This window comes from Balaenoptera acutorostrata, chromosome 15, assembly GCF_949987535.1.
Source record: "Balaenoptera acutorostrata chromosome 15, mBalAcu1.1, whole genome shotgun sequence".
NCBI lineage: Eukaryota > Metazoa > Chordata > Mammalia > Artiodactyla > Balaenopteridae > Balaenoptera > Balaenoptera acutorostrata.
Window position 1 is genome coordinate 63,036,889 of NC_080078.1, and position 16,632 is coordinate 63,053,520.

At 47.1% G+C, this 16,632-nt stretch overlaps 1 protein-coding gene across 6 annotated transcripts in view; it reads left to right on the forward strand.

Annotated features, from left to right (window-relative positions):
• The first annotated feature begins 6,755 nt into the window (after positions 1–6,755).
• The window catches only part of HCK (HCK proto-oncogene, Src family tyrosine kinase), a 40,933-nt gene continuing 31,056 nt past the window's right edge, over positions 6,756–16,632 (forward strand). For 2 of the 6 annotated variants that reach the window (XM_007193301.2, XM_007193302.2), the window contains exon 1: positions 6,756–7,029. The gene's annotated coding sequence lies outside the window, so the exon portion shown is untranslated. The remainder of the gene's footprint in view (positions 7,030–16,632) is intronic. The other 4 variants (XM_057530173.1, XM_057530174.1, XM_028169341.2 and 1 more) reach the window with 2 other exon arrangements.

Genomic DNA, 16,632 nt, shown 5'->3' on the forward strand with positions numbered 1-16,632 from the left:
AAACTAACACACCATTGTGAAGCAATTATACTTGAATAAAGATGTTTAAAACATAAATAAATAAATAAATATGTAGGATACCAGTACCTTATCAGATGTATGATTTGCAAATATTTTCTCCCACTCTGTGGGTTGTGTTTTCTTTTTCTTTTTCTTTTTTTTTTTTTTTAGGCCACGCCATGCGGCATGTGGATTCTTAGTTCCCTGACCAGGGATCTAACACAGGCCCCCTGCATTGGGAGTGCGGAGTCTTAACCACTGGACCGCCAGGGAAGTCCCTCATTTTCTTGATTGTATCATTTGTCGCACAAGTTTTTATTTATTTTTTTTTAATAAATTTATTTATTTATTATTTTTTTTTGGCTGTGTTGGGTCTTCGTTTCTGTGCGAGGGCTTCCTCTAGTTGCGGCAAGTGGGGGCCACTCTTCATCGCGGGGCGCGGGCCTTTCACTATCGCGGCCTCTCTTGTTGCGGAGCACAGGCTCCAGACGCGCAGGCTCAGTAGTTGTGGCTCACGGGCGCAGTTGCTCCGCGGCATGTGGGATCTTCCCAGACCAGGGCTCGAACCCGTGTCCCCTGCGTTGGCAGGCAGATTCTCAACCACTGCACCACCAGGGAAGCCCCAAGTTTTTAGTTTTGATGAAGTCCAGTTTCTCTGTTTTTTCTTTTGTCACTTATGTCACATCTAAGATGGCTTTGCCTAACCCAAGGTCATATAGATTTACTTCTAAGAGTTTTATGTTTTGGGCTCATATATTTAGGTCTACGATCCATTTCGAGCTAATTTTTGTGGATGGTATGAGGTAGGGTTCAACTTCATTATTTTGCATGGGGACATCCAGTTCCAACACCAACTGTTGAAAAGACTATTCTTTCCCCCCATTGAATTGTCTTGGCACCCTTGTTGAAAATCAATTGGCCGTGAATGTGAGGGTTTACTTCTGGACTCTCAATTCTCTTCCACTGATTACTATCTTGATTACTGTAGTAAGTTTTCAAACTGGAAAGAGTGAGTCCTCCAATGTTTACTTTTTCAAGTTTGTTTTGGCTGTTCTGAGTTCCTTGCATTCCCATACGAATTTCAGGATGAACTTGTCTATTTTTATTTTTTATTTAAAAAAAAGACATCTGGGGTTTTGATAGGGATTTGGTTGATCACTTTGGGGAGTATCATCATCTTAACAATATTAAGTCTTCCAGTCCACAGAGGGATGTCTTTTCCATCCCCTGAGATGACTTTACTTAGGTCTTCTTAAGTTTCTTTCAAGAATGTTTCTTCAGGAACTTCCCTGGTGGTCCAGTGATTAAGACTCCATGCTCCCAATGCAGGGGACCTAGGTTCAATCCCTGGTCAGGGAACTAAATCCCGCATGCCACAACTGAAAAAAGATCCCGTGTGCTGTAGCTAAGACCAGGCATAGCCAAATAAATAAATAAATATTTTAAAAAATGTTTCTTAGCTTTCCAAGTATCTTGCATTTCTTTTGTTAAATTGATTCCCAGTATTTTATTCTTTTCATTGACATTGTAAGTGAAATTGTTTTCTTAGCTTTATTTTCAGATTGTTCTTTGCTAGTGCATAGAAATATGATTAGTTTTTAAACATCATTATTCTTTTGACAACTGCTTGGTACTCCACTACTGTATTATCATTTTTTTCCAGTCCCCAAATGATGGGCATCTAGGTTATTTCCAGTTCTTCCCTAGTAAAAGTGGTGCTGCAATGACTCACCTTGTGCATACCCGTAAAGTTTCAAGCATTCTGATCCTTTCTCTGAGCTCCTACAATTGTCATTTGCCACCACCCCGGCGCATGCCACCATCATCTTGCCTTTGGAGGACTGCCTCAGCCTGCTCACTGGGTTCCCTGCTTCCCCTGGCCCGTCTAATCCATTCTCCACCCAGCAGCCAGAGAGATCCCATTAAAAAACAAGCCAGGGGCTTCCCTGGTGGCGCAGTGGTTGAGAATCTGCCTGCCAATGCAGGGGACACGGGTTCGAGCCCTGGTCTGGGAAGATCCCACATGCCGCGGAGCAAATGGGCCCGTGAGCCACAATTACTGAGCCTGCGCGTCTGGAGCCTGTGCTCCGCAACAAGAGGCCGCGATAGTGAGAGGCCCGCGCACTGCGATGAAGAGTGGCCCCCGCTTGCCACAACTAGAGAAAGTCCTCGCACAGAAACGAAGATCCAACACAGCCATAAATAAATAAAATTAAAAAAAACCAAAACAAACAAAAAAAACAAGCCAGTTGTGGCTTACTCCTCTGCTCAGAACCATCCAATGGCTCCCATCTCGTTTCAATTAAAGTTTAATATCAGTACCAGGAGGTTCATGGCCTCACAGTCTGACCCCACAACTTCTCCAACATCATCTCCATCATTCTCTCCTGTGCCCACTCTGTTCCATGTACACTGGCCTCCTTGTGTTCCTTAAACACATCAAGTGCTGTTGCACCTCAGGACCTTAGCCATTACTATTCCTTCTGCTTGGAACACACTTCCCCCAGACCATCCCATGACTCACTCCCCCAATTCAGCAGGTCTCTGCTCACATGCTCCCTCTTCAGAGAGGCCTTCCCTGCCTCTCTGTCTCAAGTCACACCATCACCCCTCCCCCACCGCTGCTACCTCTCCCTTTGCTTTGCTTTATTTTCCTTTTAATCCTTATCACCCTCAGACATAAGATGTTAGTTGACTCTCACAATGACTCACCGAGGTAAGTATTATTATTATTCCCACTTGACAGATAAGGAAACTGAGGCTCAGAGAGGTGACTTGATATGTGCAAGATCACTCAGTTGATAAATGGCAGTGCCAGGGTTTGAACTCTAGTCTGACTCCAAAGATGCAGTATTTAGCACCACTGCTTGTGGCCAGCTATACTCCCCATGACAATGAATGAATGAATGCATGAGTAGACAAAATGTTTGCCACCCCAAATACTAGTAAGCCAGTGCTTTAGGATAAAATTTGTAATTGTATCAATGTTCTTTGATGCTAATATGAGTTAGATGGGAAATATTTTTTTAATTACAAAGAACGACAATACAAAATTGACAGGATGTGACAAAACTGGAAACCATACATCACTGGTAGGAATGCAAAATGGTATAATTACTCTGAAAACCAATTTATCATTGTATTATAAAGTTAAACATACACTTACTATATGACCCAGCAATTCTAGTCCAAAGTATTTAACCAATAGAAATGAAAACATGTCCACACAAAGACTTGTACATGAATGTTCATAACAGCTTTATTCTTGTAACAAAAGGAACCCAAATATCCACCAACAAGTAAATGGATAAACAAATAGTGATACATCGGTACTATGGAATACTTCTCAGCAGTGAAAAGGAACAAAATACTAGAATATGAAACAACATGGAAACTCTTAAAAGCAATATGTGAGTAAAAAGACAGATGAAAAAGAAACATACTGTATGATTGCATTTATGTAAAATCCCAGAAAAGACAAAGTTAATCTATAATGACAAAAATCCAACCAGTTGTTACCTTAGGAAATGAGTGGGAGAAGTTGAGTGCAACAGGGTAAAAGGGAACTTTTTGGAGGGATAGAAATGTTCTATATCTTGATTAGTGTGGTGGTTACACAGATGTATACAGCTGTCAAAATTCATCAAGCTGAGTATTTTAAATGGTGCATTTTATTTATAAGATTATGCCACAATAAAGTTGATAGGGGCTTTGGGAACACATACAAGAATTTTTATTGCAGCATTACTTTAATAGCAAAAAAATTGGGGAAATTGGCTGTTAGCAGGAGAATGTCACAGCTATCAGTGGTCCTTTGCCATCAGAATGGCAAACTTGTGGTAGAAGATGCAGCTGATGCTGACAATGACCCTCTAATGTCCCTGGAACCTGCATCTCTCTTCCTAGAGGCTCTCTCTGGTGACTGGAGCATGCATGGGGCAGACCAGAAATGCTGGAGGATTAATATCCCCCTGGGAGCAGCCCTCATCCAATGTCTGGCAGGCGTTGGTGTATAAATACCCCAGCTCCCTCAAGCCTCAGGTGGGATAACTCTGAAGTGGGTTCGCTTCCCAGCAGGATTGAGCTCCAGGAGCCCACAGTTGGAGCTTGCTTGATAATGCTCTCTTAATTGGCTTTCTTCCCTTGCCTGCCTCATTCACCCACTCCCTTACCAGTGTTTTCTGCATCTTCCAAATAACTGACTTTCACTTGAATCCATGTCTAGGGTCTGCTTCTGGGGAACTCAAATTAAGACCAGCAGATGATACCAAGGGACAAGATACGGGGAAATGGCAGGAGAGGAATCCAGGCAGCAGCCATTCTGCAAGAATCTGTCATTCTTGGCAAAGCAAGTCTTTATAAAATTCTCACATGGGTTCATAAGGGGACACATATCAGGATGTCCACAGTGGCATTGTTTATGGTAGTGTGAAGTTGTGTGCAATCTGGGTGTCCATGACTAGGGGAATGGATAAATAGACTATGGAGGATGTAGACAATGACCTTCAGCAACATGGCTAGATATTAATAGTATCTAGTGATGGAGTGGGAAAAAAAGGACAAAATTGAATAAGTACCATCCAAGTAACTTAAACACACAATTAAAACATTATCTAGGGGCTTCCCTGGTGGCACAGTGGTTAAGAATCCACCTGCCAATGCAGGGGACACTGGTTCGATCCCTGGTCTGGGAAGACCCCACATGCCACGGAGCAACTAAGCCCGGGCGCCACAGCTACTGAGCCTGCGCTCTCCAGCCAGTGAGCCACAACTACTGAAGCCTGCGCGCCTAGAGCCCGGGCACCGCAACAAGAGAAGCCACTGAAATGAGAAGCCCGCGCACCCAGTGAAAAGTAGCCCCCTCTCGCTTCAACTAGAGAAAGCCCATACGCAGCAAAGAAGACCCAACACAGCCAAAAATAAAATAAATCTATATATATATATATATATATATATATATATATATATATATATATATATAAACCATTATCCACTTTTTTTTTTTTTTGGCTGCGTTGGGTCTTCGTTGCTACGCGCCGGCTTTCTCTAGTTGCGGTGAGCAGGGGCTACTCTTGTTTGCGGTGCGCGGGCTTCTCACTGTGGTGCACGGGCTTTAGTAGTTGTGGTGCCGGGGCTTATCCGCGGCATGTTGGACCCTCCCGGACCAGGGATTGAACCTGTGTCCCCTGCATTGGCAGGCGGATTCTTAATCACTTAAGCACCACCAGGGAAGTCCCCCGTTTTCTACATTTTAAAAGTGCATACATGTATTTAAGTACATAAACAAAACACATAAGAGCAGAGTCATTATCTTTCTCATCCATGGTCTGTCCCCCTCCTCTGCCCCACCCCCCCCAGGACGTTTGGTCATGCCTGGAAACATTTTGGCTGTCACAACTGGGGAAGGGGGTTGCTACTGGCATCTAGTGGATGAAATCCAGGAATGCTGTTCAGCATTCTACTATGCACAAAACAGACCCCACAACAAAGAATTTCAGGACCTAAATGTCAATAGTGCTGAGGCCAAGAAGCCAGCCCTGTGTAGCCCAGCGCCCAGCACAATCCTGCTGAACGAATGAATGGAGAGATGATGGTGGCCTGAACTGGCTGGTAGCAGTGGGACTACAGAGACACAGTAGGATTCCCGTACATTTTGGAGGTGTGTTCAGCAGAATTTAGGGTGACAGTCCCTCTCTTTCCAGGAGGAGATGTGCACTGCCCTTGCCTGGCCCTGGGCACATCTCACTCATCTGTGGCCTCCAGCCCCACTTGCCGCGCCCTCAATTTTCGAACTCCTCTGAGCTGCCAGGAAACCTGCAAGGAGTAAGCCAGGCTGGTTCCTGCAGGCAAGGAACTTTGCTTGGCGTTTGAATCGCCAGGGGCCTGCGGAGCGGAAACCGCAGACCACAGAAGGGCCGGGAAGGCTTGGGACGCGGTGTGGGGAGGGGCCCGGGCTTGGAGGTGGCGATTGGAAGGGTGGGGAATGCTTGGGGGAGGAGGAGTGGATTTAGAATCGTGTGAGAATGACGAGGGTGGGGTTAGGATCCTCCCGAACAGGTTTAGAATCCTTTGATAGGTGCCATCAGAAACCTGGAAGGCAGGGATGGAATATTTGATGGGCCGGATTAGAATCCTGGGGGGCGGATTAAAACCCTATGGGAACAGGTTGGGATCTCTCAGGAGAGAGATTAGAATCCCTAGGATTAGGGTCATAAATCCTGGGGGCTGGGTTAGAATCTTTTCAAGAAAAGGGTTAGGATCCTTCGGTTGGCGGGATTAAAATCCAGGGGGCAGAATTAGAAATCTCCGGTAGGCGAGGTTAAAATTCCTTCAGATGTGACATTCAAAATCCTTTGGGGCAGAATTAAGATCTCAGGAGGAGGAGATGAGGTGTGGGGTTCTCGGAAGGGTGGGGTTTAGAATCCTTTAGGGCAGGATTAGGGCGATGGGAGGCAGCGTTAGAATACATTGGGGGAGGTGTTAGGTTATTTGGGGGTTAGGACCTTTGAAGGACTGGTTAAAATTCTTGGGGGCGGGGTTATTATCCCTCAGGGACAAGGTTAGGATTCTTGGGGGCAGAGTTAGAAACCTTGGATGGGCGGTGTTTAAAAAAATCCTTAGGCGGCGGGATTAGGATTTTAGGAGGTGGGGACAGAGATTAGAGTCCCTGGGGTGGGGTCAGAATCTTCGGGGGCGGGTTTAAAACACTTGGGGGCGGGGTTAGCATCACTCCGGGCGCGGCTAAGGAGCCCAGATGGCCTGTGGGCGACACCGCGTCCCTGGTTCCAGCCCGGGCGCACCGCCGAGGACTCGAAGCAAGTGGGAGGGGACGCGGACAGTCCAGCACGAGAGGGGCCTCATAAGACGCGCGGCCCCGAAGGCCCTCGGAGCGCAGCCCCAGCCTCTTCTCGAAAGTCAGTCCATTTTCCCTAGGGCACGAGCGCCCGGGACGCCGGGGGCTGCCGAGCTGGGGGGGCGCTCAAGCTGCGAGGATCCGGGCTGCCCACGGGACGAGGAGGGGGCGCCCAGGTGAGTGCAGCGCACACGGGATCGGGGGCAGCGGCCCGTGACCCTCGGCCTGAGGGTCTTCGGGCTGTGGAGGGAACCCGGGGTGGTGAGCCGCGTAAGTTGGGTTGCCGGGGAGAGGGACCGTCGTGGGAGCGGCGGACAGGAGGTGGGATGCGGGGGCCGACCCGCGGGGGAGGGTGCCCAGATGAACAGCGGAATTGCCTGGCGGCGAGCCTGGGAAAGCTGTAGGGTGACTTTGTGCCTGAGCCGCCACTTCTCTAGGTAGTCCAGGTTCCCCTTTTGCAAAAGGAAAAAAAAAAAAGGGCTTCACGGAGCCCGGGAGGGGAAGGCCCTTACGGTTCCTGGTGGGGGTGGGTGACCGTCACGGTCACGGCGGGTTGGCAGCCATAGTGGGGAAGGGGACAGCTGGCCGTAGGCGTGACGGTGCAAGTCACACCCAGGCAGGGCTGCAGCTGGGTCCGCTCGCTGAGCTCCCTCCTCCTCCCAGCTGGGCCCTGATCCCCAGGCGGTCTAGGTCAAACCCCAGAACCTCCTGGACAGACCACAGGATGCGTGGCCCCTCACTTTCCTCCTTGTGAGACCTTGGACAAGTCACTCTCCCTCCCTAAATTCCAATTTCCTTATCTGTCAAAGAGGGCTATTAAGTCTTTCTTCCAAGGCTGCAGTGAGCTAGAGTATGTTAGAGGTCATGTAAGTGACAGTTTAGTGTAGTGGTTAGGTAAAGGGTTTCTGGGAGCAACCTGTCTGTTGGACCTTGGGCAACGGATTTAGCCTTTCTGTGCCTCCATTTCCACAACTGTAGGATGGGGATAATTCAAATATGGCTCCTTCATAGGGTTGTTTTGAAGATTAGATTGAGTTACTGAAGGAACGCTCTTAGAGCACTGTCTGACAGGTCTAATTGCTTAATACGGGTTAACTATTGTCATAGCTATTACAGTCTAGCCCGGTGGTTCTCATATTTTAGCAGAACACCAGAATCACCTGGAAGGCTTGTTAAAACACAGACTTCTGGGTCTTGACCCCAGAGTTCCTGACTCCGTAAGTCTGGCACAGGACCCCAAGAATTTGCACTCCCAGGTGATGCTGGTGCTGCTTGTTCAGGGGACACACTTTGAGGACCACTTTGGCCATCACAGAGAAAGCGCTCAAGAGACACTGGTTCTCTTCACTGCTTTCTTTTCACTATCTTTTTTTTGGGGGGGGGGGCTGAGGTTAAAATACAGAAAAGTGAAGAGAATAATATACTAAATATCCCAGGAACCCACCACCCAGAATTAACAAATGTTCACATTTTGTCATGTTTGCTTCAGTTTTTAAAAAAATAAAATTACTAAAAGTAACAGTTAAAATGGAAGCCTCCCCCCCTTGGATCCCTCTCAGTTCTGTTTCTCTTCCTCCCCAGAGGCAATCTCGGTCATGAATTACAGTGCTTCCTGTCTGTGCCTTTCAAAAATTTATTACATATATATGGGTACATAAACAATACATAAAATTGTTTTTCGTGTTTTAAGGATCTACATAAATGCTATCTAACTGTGCAATTCTCCTGCAATTTCATTTTCCCCTGCCTTCTTATCATTAAGTTGTCAGGGTCTAGCCAGGATAAGAAACAGAGCTCTAGTTTATTCCTTTTAAGTGGAGGATCCCAGCAGGGGACCATCCTGCCTTACTTCTCATTCCCCTGGTGATGAACATACAGGTTATTCCAGGGGTTCATGACAACACACAATACTGCTGGGGCCAGCCTGGATATGTGGTCTTGGGTGCATGTACAGGTGTTTCTAGGGGAAAACACCAAGAGGCTGGATGGCTCTCCCGAGGGGCAGCTTTTGCGTATGAGGAGGACTGAGGCGTGAAAGGGTCACCCAGGGAGTCTGGGGCAGTGAAGAGAGAAGAAAGAATCTGGCTCTGCTGACCTTCCAGCTCTTTCTAGACCCAGGGCCACTGTCGCCTGTTCCCTGCTGCAGGAGGGCAAAGATCTTCATTCATCTCGTTCACTGTGACTGACACTTAGTAGATGCTGAAGCAGTGGAAGCATGAGTCTTTTGCTGTTGTTTGTTTTTTGTTTTTTTGACCACACTTCGCAGCTTGTGGGATCTCAGTTCTCCAACCAGGGATTGAACCCCGGCCACGGCAGTGAAAGCGCTGAGTCCTAACCACTGGACCATCAGGGAATTCCTGGAAGCATGAATCTTTAAAAAAAATTTTGGATAACAAACATTTTAGCTTATTTTTATAGTCTTTTTTGTGCACATTTTATTTAACATAATTAGTAAAATGCTGCATATACAATTTTTATCCCACTTGTTTACTTAGTATTACATTGGAAGCATTTTTCCATGTCATTAAAACATCCTCGAATTTTGAATGGCTGAATAATATTCCACTGTTTGGATGCACCATAATTTGTTTAACCATCCTAGCAAAGCACTTTTATGTAGTTTGTAATTTTTAAAACTATTTTTAGATGAACTTCACATAACATTATAAAATTAACCATTTTAAGGTGAACAATGCAGTGGCATTTAGCATATTCACAGTGTTGTGCAATCAGCACCTCTGTGTAGTTCCAAAACATTTTCGTCATCCTAGAAGGAAACGCAGTACGCATTAAGCAGTTACTCTGTTCCTCCCTCCTCTCAGCCCTTGGCAACCACCAACCTGCTTTTTTGTATCGCTGGATTAATTTATTCTGGATATTTCTTGTAAATGGAATCACACAAAGCCACACCTTTTGTGACTGGCTTCTTGTTTTCAAGGTTCATCCAGTTAAATACTGACACATTTAATTCCTTTTATGGCTGAATAGTATTTCATTGTATGTATACGTTACAATTTGTTTATCCATTCATCTGTAGATGGAAATTCAGGTTGTTTCCACGTTTTGACTATTGTGAATGGTGCTGCTATGAGCATGCATGTACATATATTTGAGCACCTGTTTTCAATTCCCTTGGGTATGTACTTAGGAGTTGAATTTCTGGGTCATATGGTAATTCCATGTTTAACTTCTGAGGAATCACCAAACTGTATTCCACTACTTTACATTCCCATCAGCAATGTGCAAGAGTTCCAATTTCCCCACATTGTGGCCAACACTTGCTATTTTCCTTTTTAAAAAATTATTATTAGAGCCATCCTAATGGGCGTGGGAAGCATGAATCTTAATCTCACCCCAACCAGGATGCTCTGTGGGGCCCCTTACCCCAGAGGGTGAGGAGAAAGTTGTCTGCATTCAGAGGACTGGTCAGGGCTTGGACTTTAAACTCTTTTAGAAGTTAAGTCCCATGAGGGCACAGACATGTCTGTCTCCTAAACTACTGTATCTCTAACACCTGGCACCTGGCACATAGTAGGGCCTCTGAAAAATACGGAATTGAGGGACGTTGAACAGCCCCTCCCTCCCTTGCCTGGGAGGTATTTCAGCAAGTAGGTGTATTTCAATTGACCCCACAAAGTGATTCTTTTTAAATTAGTTGCTAACATTTAAAGTCAAGAGAGCTCACAGAAATCTGGATTTCTGTCTTCTCTTGAAAAACTGGAAGAGCTGACAGTCCTGGGTCTAGAACCTTGGTCTCCTGTACTCCCCTGCTATTGACTCCTGGCAGCGTTGGTGATGCTGAATGGGGCGGCCCTGTAGACTGCCCCTTTGCAGCACCCTTGCCCGGACCACCTTCCTCATGTGGATGGCCCTGTGGGCCCCTATAGCCATTTGAGTTTTCAAGCCCAGCCCTCCAATCATGACAAGGTCTCCCTTTATATAGAAAAGAAATGTCAGGCCCAGAGAGGGTAAGTAACTTTCCCAAAGTTACACAGAAAGTTAGTAGTACAGTCTCTCTTAGCCTCTGTCTTTCTAAGCAAACCCTCACAGCACTTTGATCCCCATCCCATTTCTCCAGTTTCCTCCACCCCAGGACTGGGAGTTTTAGTGTACTTTCAGAGGCATGGGTAATGATACAGAAGAAACCCTTGCTTGAATGTAAAATGTGCCCTGTTCTTGGCAGTGGCTGTGGCCACACATGCTGCACCCTCTGGATGGCACTGCACTGGGGCTTGCATTCCTAATCCTGCCCTATGACACCTGCCCGAGCTCCCACCATCACCATGAAATCCTTTGATCCAGGAGACTTAGGTGCAACCAAGAGAATAGGAGATCCTCCTTCAACTCTGCCAGAGAAATGAAGCCCAGTAGACAGAGCACAGGAGACCTGAGTTTGAGTGCTGACATTGCCTCGTACAAGTTGTGATGCATCAGGCAATTCCTTCACTCTCTGAGTCTCAATGTCCTCATCTAAAAAATGGGAATAAGAAGAATACTGCCTCATGATTCATGCAGAACAGTATTCCTTTGATGTTAACACGCAAAAAAAATGATACTCCATATTTTCTATGGGTATATATGTCTCAGATCGAGTTGCCCCAGAAGCAGACCATAGAAAAGATTTCAAATGCATTTACTATTTAGTTTATTTGGGAGCAGATCCCAGAAAACCCTGGTAGGAGAGCGGGGAAGCAAAACAGAGGAGAGAAGGCAGCCAAGCAAGGTGTGTTATCAAGCCAGTCCCACTGTGGGCACCTGGAGCTCATTTCCACTGGGAGCACTGGGAGCTGATGACCGCGCTTGAGAGGCAAAGGAACTGGGGTATTTATCCGCCTGCTCCTGTCAGCCACTGGTCGAGGGCTGCTCCCAAGGGATAGTGATTCTCTAGCCCTTCCACTTGCCAAGCTCAAGGGCAGAGCAGGCACCAAGGGCCACAGAGAAATCTCTTAGGCAAAGAGATGCAGGTGCTAGCAGCTGGACGTCCAGCGAGTGTTCGGAAATGGTGAAGGGCTGAGCTATGGGGCAGAGCACCGACAGCATCTTCTTTGATATAGTACATGTATGCAAACGCACGTGCAGAGGCTACCTGGAGGGGGGAGGGGTGGCCGTGGAGAGCCTGTAAAGGGTACCTTACAAGCCTTACTCCAAGGGTGCCTTAGATTTAGCTGTATTGTTTTCAATTTTTCTTTTTTTAAATTTTTTGGCCACCCCGGGAAGGCATGCAGGATCTCAGTTCCCCGACCAAGGATCAAACCCGGGTCCCCTGCCGTGGAAGTGTGAAGTCTTAACCACTGGACCACCAGGGAAGTCCTTGTTTTCATTTTTAACAAGGACGGTGTATTGTTTTACTAGGTGATGAAAGGTAATTTTAAAAACAAAAACACATACCCACCAAAACAGAAAAGAATAGGCTCTGTCAACTATAAAAAAATAAGTGTAAAAGGGTCAGAGGATGTGCTTTTTTAGCTTTGAAGTTTCCATTTGCTGAGGACAGATTTGGGGGCAGCTGACCTCGGAGCATGTTGGGAGGTTGAAGTAAAAAGTTGCCCCTGGGGTGAACTGGCCACCATGTCCTTTCTGAAGGGGGCCACCTCCACTCAGCTTCAATGGAGGAAAGACTTTGTTCCTCTCCAGGCAGAGATAAACAAACATGGAGAGTCCTTCTCAGTTTAAACACACATTTGTAACTATTGTTTAAATGGGGAAATCTAGGGCACCCTGGCAGCTAAAGGGCGCTTTGTTCAATTAGTCAAGAATTTATTGAGCACCTACTGTGTCCTAGTTTTGCACACTAGTGTATAGCCATGTACCAAACAATCATTACCCTCATGTGTCTTACTTTCTATGGGAGGACAGATGATACATCCACAGGTAACAATAGGTGTGTTAGTTCAGGTCCTTTGAGAAGCAGACTCTCAGAGAGATTAAATGTGCAAGAAATTGATTAGAGGGAATGCCTGTGGGAGAAGCTAGGAGAGGCTAGGAGAGCCATCAGATAGCAGGCACGTCTGACTCCAAATGAAGGAAGGAGGGAGGAAGGAAGAGAAGCAAGGAAGGGAAGGTGGAAGTGTCTTAGACTGCAGGGAAGTTCTAAGGAAGGTTGGCAAGGCTGTCAAAGAGCCCTTAGCCAAAGTCTCCCGTCAGAGGTCCCCCTGGCACGGGCCTGCCTCAGTATCCCCGCCACACTCAGTCCCTGGCTGGGAGCAGCCCATGGCAACAGGGATGGTCTTCAAAGCACAGCAGCTGGGGCCATTTGTCAATTCTGCTCTCGGTAGTTGGAGATCTGAGAGGCCCCTCCTCTTGGCTGCTACGTTAGGTGGTGGTTAAAGCCATGAAGAATAGAGCTGGGAAGGGGCCAGAAAGTGATGGGAGTTGGGGGCGGAGTTCCTATCTTAGCCAGGGTTATGAGGGAAGACCCCTCTGAGAAAGTGAGATCTGCAAAGAGATCTGCATGAAGAGATAGAGGCTTTCTGGGTGACGAACATTCCGGAAAGCAGCATGTGCAATGGTCCTGAGGTGGACACATGGTTGGTGAGTTGAAGAGTAGCAAGAGGCTAGTGTGGCTGAAATGGAAAAATCAAGGGAGGGCTGGAGGAGACAGGACTGTGAGGTTGAGGGGACCCAAGGTCATGGAGCCTTGCCAGCCATGGAGGGGAGTTGGGCTTTTACTCCAAGTGAGATGGCAGCCCCAGGAGGTTCTAAGCAGAGGAGCGACATGACTTGACTTATATTTTTTAAAGGCTCACTTATCTGTAAGAAGCAGAATGGGGATTCAAACCCAGCTCTTTCTGGCTTCAAATCCCATCCTATGTTTTACAAACTTCCCTGCCCCCTGCCTACCTTAAAGATAGTATTATTCTAAGGAGACTCGCAAGTGCCCTTGAGTTCTGGAGTTGACCAGGTGACCCAGAGGTAACATTGAACATGCTAAAAACTTAACTACATGTTTGGAACAAGTGGTTGGAACACATGCATCTCAGAGCCAACCCTCTGGCCAAGTGAGGCAAATGACCAAAGGCCTGAGTTCCTCTTCAGTGTGTTGCTCTGTCACTTGCTTTTGTGTAAACCAGGGCATGACACCCGCCCTCTCTGGGGCTGCTGCTCCCATCTGTAAAACAAAGGTCTCTCCAGTCCCTTCCTGTTTGCAAAGTCAAAGTTTTGAGCTCTTGATCAGAAAGAAGCTGAGGGTCAGAAAAGGGAAGAGATGGGGAGACAGGGGCGACCCCTAAATGTCCATTATGGATAACAGTCACTTGGAGGTTTGGCTGGTTCATTCAGAAGACAGTCAGGGAACTCGAGAAGAGGGAGCTGGAGGGCTCTGCACTCCTGAAAACTCTTCAGGGACTTGGCCCCTCATAGTGGAAGGCTTTCTCCCCCACCCCCATGGCTGAGCTATTCCGAGAAGGGAAGTTTCCTCTAACTGGACAGTCTTGAGCCCTGGGCCTCTGGCGGTCTGCCTTCCTAAGCTTCCTGTTTGTGTTACTCCTCCCCCCTCCCCTTTCCCCACTGCAGCTTCTGAGGCTGACCCAGTGGAGGATGAGAGGCAGGAGAGCTGAGTTCTTGCTCTACTTGCCACTGACCACCTGGGGATGCTGTCTGCTGTGGGCCTCCGTTTCCCCATCTGACAGATGGGTTCATAATTCTGGTCCTGCTGACTTCAGCCAAGTATGGTCAGGCCTAGAGAGGGTTGAACACAATATATTCATTCCACAAATATATATGAAGGGCCTAATACACACCAGGCCCTTTCTAGGCATGGCTTCAGTGCCATCAGCTTCATGGGGTCCATACTTCACACACCCTCACCTACTCTAATGGGTCTAGTACTCTCTTTACTTTCTTCTATCAAAACTTCCTATTAAGGCAGTCTTTCCTGTAAGCCATTAACACTTGAGTATGAATTGCAATCCCTTGTAAGAATTTCCTTTGCACTGGGCAGGACCCTTTGAGGTTTAAGGGAGCAGAAATTCAACTCAAACAGAAGAAGGAGGTTATTGGAAAGTCCACGAGCACATCAACTTCAGGCAGGGCTGGAGAATCTGTATTTCTTCATTTCTTGGCTCTGCTTTGCAACTGCAAGCTTCTTTTCCAGCCAAACGGATGATTCTCACAGGCCAGGATTGAGTCACATGCCCATCTCTGCTTCTATTACTGCAAGTCTGATTGGCCAGACTTGGTCACAGACCCACCCCTACAGCCAGAGGTTGAAGTCGGCTTTACCGCAATCCATGGGTTGAGAATGGGGGAGGGGTGGTTCCCAAAGAAAACTGGGGAGCTGTTGTCAGAAGAAGGAGGAGGAGATGCTACACAGGAAAGAACTATAGCTGTTCCCTTCAGAGAACTTATCACCCAACATCTCACTTCATATTTGGGGAAACTGAGGCCCAGAGAGAGGCTGGGACTTGCCTGAGGTCACACAGTGAGTCTGTGGCAGAGGTGGGACCAAACTCCAGGGCTCCTCACCCCCAGCCCTCACAAGCCTCTGCTTGAGCCTAAAAGCTTCTAGAAAACCATTTCCCGCCTGCTCCACAGGCTGCACAGGCAGGACCTGGGCTTGGCTCTGAGAGTTCAGGAGGAGTCTCTGAGGCCTCCATAGCCAGCATGGTGACCACGGGAAGCAGCCAGGCCAAGCAAGCTGAACTTTCTCATTTCCCTTCCATGCAGCACCTGCAGAAGCTGAGGGGACGGGAGCCGGTTTCAGGTCCCAGGAGATCAGCAGTGACCTGAGGAAGTGTCTTAGCCAGGGATCGGCTGTTCTAAGTTAGTCTGGGGCCAGGCAGGCCACTTCTGCTCTCAGAGCCTGGTTTCGAATCAGATTAGACAAGAAACATGTGTTTTCAGAAATTTTAAAAAGCCTTTCACATCTCTGTCCCACAAGCTTGAGAAGCAAGTGCCTTCTATTATACAGGGAAGGTAATGAGGCTCAGAGAGGGGAAGTGACTTACTCAAGGTTACACAGCCAGTCAGTGGCAGAACTGGGATCCAAACCCAAGTATTCAGACCCCAGGTTTGGCCTTCATTCCACTACACATTGGTTGGTCTCAAATTTTAGTGTGATAAGAATCTCCTAAAGAATTGTTAGAAATGCAGATTACAGGCCTACATCGCCAGAAACTCTAGTTCATTCAATCCAGACTGTGGCCCAGGAATATGCAAGAATCAGTGAGGACTCTTTGGGTACAAGTGGCAGAAATCCAACTGAAACTGGCTTAGGCAAAATTGAGAACTTACTTGCTCATGAATTAGAAAAATTCTGAGGTTGAAAAGGTTTAGGCATAGCTGGATCCAGGTGTTCAAACATGTCTTCAGGAATCACATTGTCTCCATTGCTCAGCTCTGCTGTCCTTTGTGATGGCTTCACTCAAAGGCAGTCCCTCCCTTCATGATGTCAGGATGGCTCCCAAGAGCTCCAGTTTTCTACATCCATATCTACATCTATACCCACATCTATACCTGCATCCACATCCACATCTACATCTACATCTATAGCTACATCCACATCTATACCTACATCTACATCTACATCCACATCTACACCTATATCTACACCCACATCCACATCCACATCTACACCCACATCCACATCCACATCTACACCACATCCACATCCACATCTACACCTACATCCACATCCACATCTATACCTACATCTACATCTACATCCACACCTATATCTACACCCACATCCACATCCACAGCTACATCCACATCTACACCTACATCCACATTCACATCTACACCTGCATCCACATCCATATCTACACCTACATCCACATCCA